Source organism: Moschus berezovskii, chromosome 5 (assembly GCF_049115385.1).
Source record: "Moschus berezovskii isolate FMDL1 chromosome 5, NW_MosBer_1.0, whole genome shotgun sequence".
Taxonomy (NCBI): Eukaryota; Metazoa; Chordata; class Mammalia; order Artiodactyla; family Moschidae; genus Moschus; species Moschus berezovskii.
In genome coordinates, this window is record NC_142464.1 from 124,548,044 (window position 1) to 124,557,241 (window position 9,198).

Sequence of the window (9,198 nt, forward strand, 5' to 3'; positions counted from 1 at the left end):
AGCTGGGAGGAAAGACCCCTCTAACAGTTCACTCAGTCGTGTCTGACTCTTTGCAACCCCACGGACTGCAGCACGCCTAGCTTCCCTTCCTTCACCATCTCCTGTAGTTTGCTCAGATTCACGTCCATTGAGTTGGTGATGCCATCCAACCATCTCATCCTCTGTCACCCCTTTCTTTCCCATCATCAGGGTCTTTTCCAATGAGTCGGCTCTTCTAATCAGGTGGCCAAAGTATTGGAGTTTCAGCTTTAGCATCAGTCCTTCCAATGAATATTCAGGACTGATTTCCCTTAGGATGGACAGGTTGGATCTCCTTTCAGTCCAAGGGACTCTCAAGAGTCTTCTCCAACACCACAGTTAGAAAGCACAATTTCTCTGGTGCTCAGCTTTCTTTATGGTCCAACTCTCAATCTGTACATGACTACTGGAACTGTATGGTGTTCGTCCCTATTTCAGGACCCATACGTGCCCACCTTGTCTGGCCCTGGCACCACATTCCAGAGCCAGTCGCCCACCCCCATCACCAGATCCCCAACTCAGAGGAGGCGGGAACTTGGCCAGTAAGCAAAGGACCCCGCTGTCCCGCCCCCAACCAGGCCAACCTCGTCTCTCCAAGCCCCTTCCCTCTCCAAGCCCCTCCCCTCTGGCCCTGGGCCTGACTCACAGGTCGCTGGACAGCCTGAGGCAGTTGGGATCCCCACCCACCCCGAGGGGTCTCTGCACTGTCCCACCTGGGAGCTACACATTCCTGTCTCCAGGCCCTCCCTACCCCGCGGCGACCCTGCCTGGGCCCAGAAGCCGGCTCAGACCCGCTCCCCCCACTTGGGACCCCATGCACCATTCTCACTGGAGCCCTCCCCACTGTGGGAGAGGACCGGACCAGACGGGGACAGAGCCCAGCCCTTTACACAGCGAGCAAACCAGCGGAGGCTCCAAGAGGTCAGATCAGAACTGGCGCCGCACAATCAGGAGGCAGACAGCAGCCACGGCTCCTCTGCTCAAGAACGCCAGGCCCCTAGGGAGCGTCCTGTCCAGTAGGACAGACCAACACCCAGCCCAGAAAGCAGCCAGGCCAGGGGCCACTCAGCCCTGCCTCCGGCCTGCAGGGGAGTCAGGGGCTGGGGCTGCTTTCTGAGTTGTAGCTCCTTTATCCACACAAAGAGTGTTGCACTTGAGTGTGCAGAGCCTGGGCCTGCAGGCGTGCTGGGGGCCTCCTGCTGCACCCACATTCCGCTCCCTCCTCACACACACAGCGGCAGACAGCTTGAAGCTCCTCGGGAGCCCGGTTGTGACCACCCCTCAAAAATGCAAAGACGTCCTTCAGACCTCAGTAAGGTGATTATCTTCCCAAACAGGTAACCTTAGCAATCCCACCGTGGAATCTCACCGGACAAGCTCAGAAGGCCTCCAGGACCTGTGGTTACAGATTCCAGACTCGCTTGGGGTTACAGATTCCAGACTCGCTCGGGTGGGCCCTGGTCTGGAGATGCAGGTGGGGGCGGGTCCTGTGGTGGGTGGCGGCAGGAGGTGGGGGCGGTTCTGGACTCTCTGGCCCTGACCCAGCCTCACCAGCTGTATCTGCAAAATGGGGACAAAGGCCTTTCCTTCTTGACTCTTGGAAGTGCGGGAGGACAAAATAAGGATGTGATCTGGAAGGTTGAATTTATCCGCACACGAGGAGTTTTCTGCACAGAGTAACTGGGATGCAAACCCTGAGTTGTGGGACTGGCTCAGGCACAGAGGGGGACCCAGCCCTCCAGGACTCTGTCTTTCTGTGAAACGGGAACAGGAGTCCTTGCACCCACCCCAACTTCCAGCTGTTTCCCTCACGACTAGACAGCACAGACCCGTAGATTCCCAAGATTGCCCCCGCCGTGGGACAAGCCAGCACCTCTGCTTGGTCGGTACCAGGCCCCCCTCCCTGTCCCAGCACGACAGGTGCCCCTGGCATTCCCGGCTTCCAACCCCTAGAGGTTGGTTTCCCTGTTTCTACTGGCTGGTGACGACCCCCTTGCCAACTGTCCCCGGGGGATGCGGAAACTTTCCCCAATCGAGAACTAATAATCTGGAGAGCACCCTTTTTACCGTCTCTGACTCCTTCTCCAAACAGGGAGTCTGTCTGACTCCTCCTCCTTCAGGCGCAGGTTTTTACGAAGCCCACACCCAGCAGCGGGCCCCACCCTGGGGAAGCAGGAAGGAAGCCAGGGCAGGATGTGAGCGACAGCGACACACTCTAGGGTGACCTCGCGGAGCTCTGGTTCTTCGAGGCCCACGCGCGCCAGGTGCCACGTGGAGCACTGCAGGCGGTCACCCTCAAACAGCAGTCTAGGAGGCTCTGTCTTGCTCCTGCAGTGCACAAGTCCCCACCCAGCCACGACGCCAGGCCTAACGAGCTCCACACCCCTCAGCCTCCACTGGGTCCTTCCTTCACCCCGGCCCAGCGGGCAGGAGGCAGGGGGCAAGTGGGATCCAGGGAGCTTCATGGGGCCTGAAGCTCACACGGCTTGGGGCTCTCTTTACAGAAGAGAGTGCAAAGTTACAGAAACAAAATGAGGGATGAAAGGGGATGTTTATTTAGAGTGAAAAAATGAAGACAACTTTAAACTCCGACAAATACACAAAATCTGAAAAAACAACAAGGCATTTTTATTGACTAGCTGCCTGGCTCATCTCCATCATGCTTTTCCGGGTATGACTTGGTCACACACATCTTGTCAGTCATCTCAGCGTGTGGCGTTGTGATGTCATGTCTGAGAGAAGGAATAGAAGTGCTGTTGCCGTTATCCCAGCAGGACTGCATGAAACGCATTTTCTCTTATTGAGACTTAGGACACATAGAACCTGGTCCCGTACCCTACACAGTGTATATATATGGCTTCCCTGGTGGCCCAGACAGTAATGGATCTGCCCGCAATGCAGGAGACCTGAGTTCGATCCTGGGGCCGGGAAGATCCCCTGGAGAAGAGCATGGCAACCCATTCCAGTATTCTTGCCTGGAGAATCTCATGGACAGAGGAGCCTGGCGGGCTGCAGTGCATGGGGTCACACAGTGTTGGACACCACTGAGTGACTAACACTTTCTTTTCTTCTATATGTGTATATTTTTTGTGCCTAGTTGCTCAGTCCAGTCCAACTCTTTGCAGCCCCGTGGACTGCCTTCTGCCAGGCTCCTCTGTCCATGGGGTGCTTGACGACTTGAGAATTTAATTTCATCAAAGAACCATTTCAACATGGAGGAAAGGATGAATCTGGTTTAAAGAGGATTTTTGTGAGTCACTAGTTGGATGGCACCGCTGATTCAATGGACACGAACTTGGGCAAAGTCTGGGAGATGGTGAAGGACAAGGAAGCCTGGTGTGCTGCAGTCGATGGGGTCTCAAAGAGACGGACACGACTTGGCAACTGAACAGCCACAACAATTCTATCTATGTAGTTTGGATTACTGGATATTTGTATTTGAGGGCCCATACTTTAGGGCACTATCCTAGGGCACAGCTAGTTTCTTGTGCCCTAAACAGCAGTTCTGGTCAAATCCATTTCCTAAGATTCCCATCTCTGAGAAGGAAACAACGCATGGTGCACGTTTACCATTGCAAACAACGCACGATCAACCACATTTCCACTCTGAAAACTACCCACCCTGAGGCCCTGTGCCGTGTGCTGTGCTAAGTTGCTCAGTCATGTCCGACTCTTTGGGACCCCTGGATTGTAGCCCACCAGGTTCCCCTGTCCATGGGATTTTCCCAAGCAAGAATATTGTAGTGGGTTGCCATTTCCCACTCTAGGGGATCTTCCTGACCCAGGGATGGCACCCACGTCTCTTATGTCTCCTGCATTGGCAGGGAGGTTCTTGACCGTCTGAGCTACCAGGGAAGCCTCCTAAAGCCATCCTCAGGAATCAATCCCAGGCGGAGCAGAGACTCCAACATGAAAGGCGAAGCCACAGGGTCTTTAGAAGCTAATGTGGAATGTATTCATCTCCTTGACGCTGGAAAGGCTTTACACGAAAGCAGTAACAAGCGAGGGAAAATATTGATCGCTACAGGTATATTAAGCTGCCTGTACAGCAAAAGAGGCCATCAAAAGAGTGAAAGCAAGCCCAAGGACGGGAGGAGAGAGTCTCAACACAGAAAACTGATGAAGCCTGAGTGTCTGGGTTACACAAAGAGCTTCGGGGACTTCATGAAGAACATCGGAGGGGCTCGGCCAGAGGCCCGGTCAGCTCAGGGGGTACGTGCACTGGGCCCAGAGCCAACATCCCTGCACCTTGGCAGGCATCGCACAGTTGGAGTCATGTGGAAAGTGCCTGCGTGCAGGTCTCTTTGGGGAGGGATGGAGGCGGCGGAGGATGAACTCTTACAGAAACATCAACTTTTAAAAATGCGTTTTCAGTAATTGCTGCTCTGTGCCAAGCTCAGCCTGGTAGGAGTTTCGTGTTGGAGTCACTAAGTAGGAGGTGATAACGGACAGGTTAATCGTACTCCTGCAGCGATGTGGTGCTGAGCGATGATCCAGGGACCAGGCAAGGTGCTTCCCTGGGGCTGCCAGGGCAGGAGGCCAAAGGGTACAAGAATGGGGCTGGGGGTGGAGGGAAGCAGGGGAGGGGTCCCCGCGGCCCCTCGCAGGGCACGCCTGAGCTGGAGAGGCTCCAGGCCAGCCCCCAAGCCCTGGACCAGGAAGCTGTTGTCTGGAGAAACATCGCAGGGGCAGGGGCTGCGGGGACGGAGCTGTCTGGAGCCTGAAAAAGGAGGTTAGGGGTGCTTCTCTACCCCAACCCCCACCCCAGCCCCCTTCATCAGGTCCTGATGGCCGATGTCGCTCCCAGGCCCGCTGTGGACCTGAAGTCTGTATGGGATGCTCATCATCTTTCCCTCTGCCCATCACCATCAAGGGCTCTGTGGCATCCTGTCATTGAGAAAAGACAGCATACTCTAGGACAGGCTGGGAACAAAGGAAGAACGCATTATGCATCCCTCCATCCATCTACTGGTCCATTCGTCCGTCATCCAGCAAATCATAGCTTGATTCCAAGCACCTCAAGCCCTTTCTGGAACAACACAGGCTACAGTTTACTACAAAGTAACCAAATGCCGTGTGTGAGTCGCTCAGTCCTGTCCATGACCCCATGGACTGTAGCCCACCAGGCTCCTCTGTATTCTTCAGGGAAGAATACTGGAGTGGGTTGCCATTCCCTTCTCCAGAGGATCTTCCCGACCCAGGGATTGAACCCCGGCCTCCCACACTGCAGGTAGATTCTTTACCACGGAGCCACAGAGGTGCTGTTCAGTTCAGCTCAGTCGCTCAGTTGTGTCCGACTCTGGGACCCCATGGACCGCAGCACGCCAGGCTTCCCTGTCTATCACCAACTCCCGGAGCTTGCTCAAACTCAGGTCCCTTGAATCGGTGATGCCATCCAACCATCACATCCTGTGTCTCTGGAGGTGCTATACTCAGCCATGAAAAAGAATGAAATGATGCCTCTTGCATCAAGATGGATGGACCTAGAGACTATCATGCTAAGTAAGCCAGACAAAGACGAATATCGCATCATGTCGCTCACACGTGAGATCTTAAAAAATGACACTAACGAACTTATTTACAAAACAGAAATAGACCTACAGACATGGAGAATGGAACTTATGATTGCCAAAGGAGAAAAGGTGGGGAGGAGTAAATTCGAAGCTCAGGATTATTAGTTATACACAATAATACATAAATAGATAAACAGCAGAGGCCTACTGCATAGCATAGGGAACCATATTCAATATCTTGTAATAACCTAGTATGGAAAAAAATTTGAAAAAGTATGTATATATATATACACACACACATATATGTACATCTAACTAAAATACTTTGCTGAGCGCCTGAAATTAACACAACATTGTGAATCAACTATGCCTCAATTCTTTTATTTTAAACAATCACATAAGGAAGCATTTATTTGAGGTTTAACATATAATCATACAAATAAAGTTTGGATAAACAAATCCACACTGAGTCATAACACAGATAGCAAAAGACAGTTCAGTTCAGTTCAGTTTTTCTTTACTGGCTCCTCGTCTGTATATGTAATAAAGCAAAATCCTCTTCTTTCATGTGTTTTTGTATCCGAAGGAAGTTCAATATGTTCAATCTCTCCAAAGTCTCCAAAATATTCTTTCATTCATTCCTCCGAAGTATCTGGGCTCAATCCACCCACGAAAACCTTTTTTTTTTTTTGGGTGGGGGGAGGTTCCTTCCCCTTTAAAGCTTTTGCCCTTCTAGGATCTATCAATTCGTCATCCAGTTTGTGTTCTTTCAGTTCCCAAACCTTATCAACACTAGCAGCATCCTTGAAAAGCACAAATCCAAATCCTCCTGATCTTCTAGCAACAGGAGCTGTTTCAACCGTGCAGTCCACCACGTCCCCAAATCGAGACAAATATTCAGTCAGATCGTTCTTGCTTGGATCCCAGCTCCAGCCTCCAATAAACATCTTACCGTCATCCTGCTGGTCCTTGCTCGCGTTGATCTCGGAGCCCTCTGTGAATTCTCCTATGTTGCTGTGCTGTTCACGACCTCCCCAGCGGCGATGTCGTCGGCGGAGGGTGCTGGCGCCCAGTCCGCGACGCGGCAGCAGCAGCGGCGGAACATTGTATGGAGCTGCATTTTAAATGGCGGCGGAAGAGCCTCAATTCTTTCTTTAAAAAAGGTAACTAAATACCAGTTCCTCCCAAGGTGCCCAGGTTTTCTCCTCTCCCTTCGTTTTCCTTCAGGGACCCTCCACCTGGAATGCCCTCCTGTTACCCCCAGAAACTGGGTTCACCTCTTCGTGGACATCGAGCCAAACCAATCAAATCAAAAAGTGGGAGAACGATTTATTATCTGCAGCAAGTAAGGAGAATTTGGGGGGTACTTCCCAAAGCAGTGTCTCCCAGAACAGCAAAATGGGGGACGTTTTAAGCTAAGGGAGCACACATACTCGTGAAAGGGCTTGTGCAGAGAGGAACTGAGCAGAGAACTGGTGCAGGCGTCATCCCTGGCTGACAGAGGCCTGGGTCTTGGTTGACTGAAGCCAGCAAAGATCAACATCGTCAATGGTCTGGCCCCAGTTAGTCTGGCAGCCTGTTGTCCAAGGGGGTTCGGGCCCATTTGACAGCTCAGAGACTATGTGTCAGACTGTTCTTCATCTCGGAAACAGAGCTGGCAGTCTCATGACTGACGGAAGGCTTCCCTGGGGGCTCAGCAGTAAAGAGTCTGCCTGATATGTTGAAGACTGCCTGCTATGCAGGAGATCGCGATTCATTCCCTAGGTTAGGAAGGTCCTCTGGAGAAGGAAGTAGCAACCCACTCCAGCATTCTTGCCTGGGAAATCCCATGAACAGAGGAGCCTGGTGGGCTGCAGTGCGTGGACTCGCAGAGTCAGGCACGACGTCGAGACTAAACTGCCAGCACTGGCGTACTGTCTCCGGTCAGACCGTTAGATTATTGCCCTCGCCTGGTTATAGCTGTTTGCTCTCACATGCTTTTGTTTTCTTAAAAGCATTCACTCCCGAGGCCTGTTCTTCCTCACAGGCAAGCGTTGTGGCCAGGCTGAGATGGCAATATGGCCTAGGCCTACAGTGGCTTCTCTCATGTCAAGAAAGCTACGCTTGGCTCTCTTCCCTTGGGCACGCCTTCCCAGGCATGGTCCACCATCCTCACCAGGCGGGGCTCGCCTGGCTCCTTCTCGAAGCACCAAAGCACCCCCGTGGGTGCCTCTGCCTGACCCCAGAAGCCGCTCGAGGCCGCAGTCTGCATCCCACTCTTCCAAAGTCTCCCCACTGGGATAGCAGCCCTAGCACGTTGGCTGTATTCAGGTTTGCTTGTTTACTAAAATACAGCAAGTGGGGAGACAGAACAGGCACACAAACAACTCTAATAAGAGAACAAGTGCAGGGGGAGAAGTGGATGCAGTTTAAAGTTGGTGTGGAAGTGCAGGCACTCTCTAGATGGCGGGTGTTGGGGGGGGAAGCTTTGGGGAGGTGGGAACCCCTGTGGCTCCCTGGGAAGGAGTGGGCTTGGGAGGGGGGATCTAGGCTTACTGACAGAGACTTGTACGGTGGGGTGCCAGCCAAGGTCAACTTCCAGAGTTCATAACAACAGGGAAGGCTCAACACTGAGGCAGGGGACACAGAAACACCCTAAGGTGTCAGTCACAGTCCCAAGTTTTGAACTGTTTCCTCTTTCCATGCAGCTGAGGGGAAAACGCCCTTGTGGTGGTCAATCCAGGCTGTGAGAGCAGATCTTTGAACCACCTATAGCCCCCGGGCAGTCTCCCGTCCCAGCTAGGGCCACCCTAGTTGCACTGAAGCTGAAACTTCAATACTTTGTCCACCTGATGTGAAGAACTGATGCATTTGAAAAGACCCTGATGCTGGGAAACAATGGAAACAGTGAGAGACTTTATTTTCTTAGGCTCCAAAATCACTGCAGATGGTGACTGCAGACATGAAATTAAAAGACGCTTGCTCCTTGGAAGAAAAGCTATGACCAACCCAGAAAGCATATTAAAAAGCAGAGACATTACTTTGCCAACAAAGGTCTGTCTAGTCAAAGCTATGGCTTTTCCAGTAGTCATGTATGGATGAGAGAGTTGGACTATAAATAAAGCTGAGCACTGAAGAATTGATGCCTTTGAACTGTGGTGTTGGAGAAGACTCTCGAGAGTCCCTTGGACTGCAAGGAGATCCAACCAGTCCATCCTGAAGGAAATCAGTCCTGAATATTCATTGGAAGGACTGTTGCTGAGGTTCAAGCTCCAATACTTTGGCCACCTGATGCGAAGAACTGACTCATTGGAAAAGACCGCTATGCTGGGAAAGATTGAAGGTGGGAGGAGAAGGGGACGACAGGGGATGAGATGGTTGGATGGCATCACAGACTAAATGGACATGAGTTTGAGTAAGCTCCGGGAGTTGGTGATGGACAGGGAGGCCCGGAGTGCTGCAGTCCGTGGGGTCGCAAAGAGTCGGACACGACTGAACTGAACGCAGCCACACTTAGCCCGGGAGGAGCCCGGAGACGCCAGGCCGTGGTGCGGTTGCCTAGGAAACGTCCCCGGGCCGTGCCTGCGCAGGGCGCCCCGGGCCTTGTAGTCCGCGCGCTGCGTCCTTTTGGGCCGGCCGCGCGGAGAAGAACTACAACTCCCAGAGGCAGGGCGGCGGGGCCTTGTGG

At 52.7% G+C, this 9,198-nt stretch overlaps 1 pseudogene; it reads right to left on the bottom strand.

Moving 5' to 3' along the window:
* Positions 1-6,037: 6,037 nt before the first annotated feature.
* Positions 6,038-7,782, bottom strand: LOC129562184 (heterogeneous nuclear ribonucleoprotein D-like pseudogene; annotated as a pseudogene).
* Positions 7,783-9,198: the final 1,416 nt, after the last annotated feature.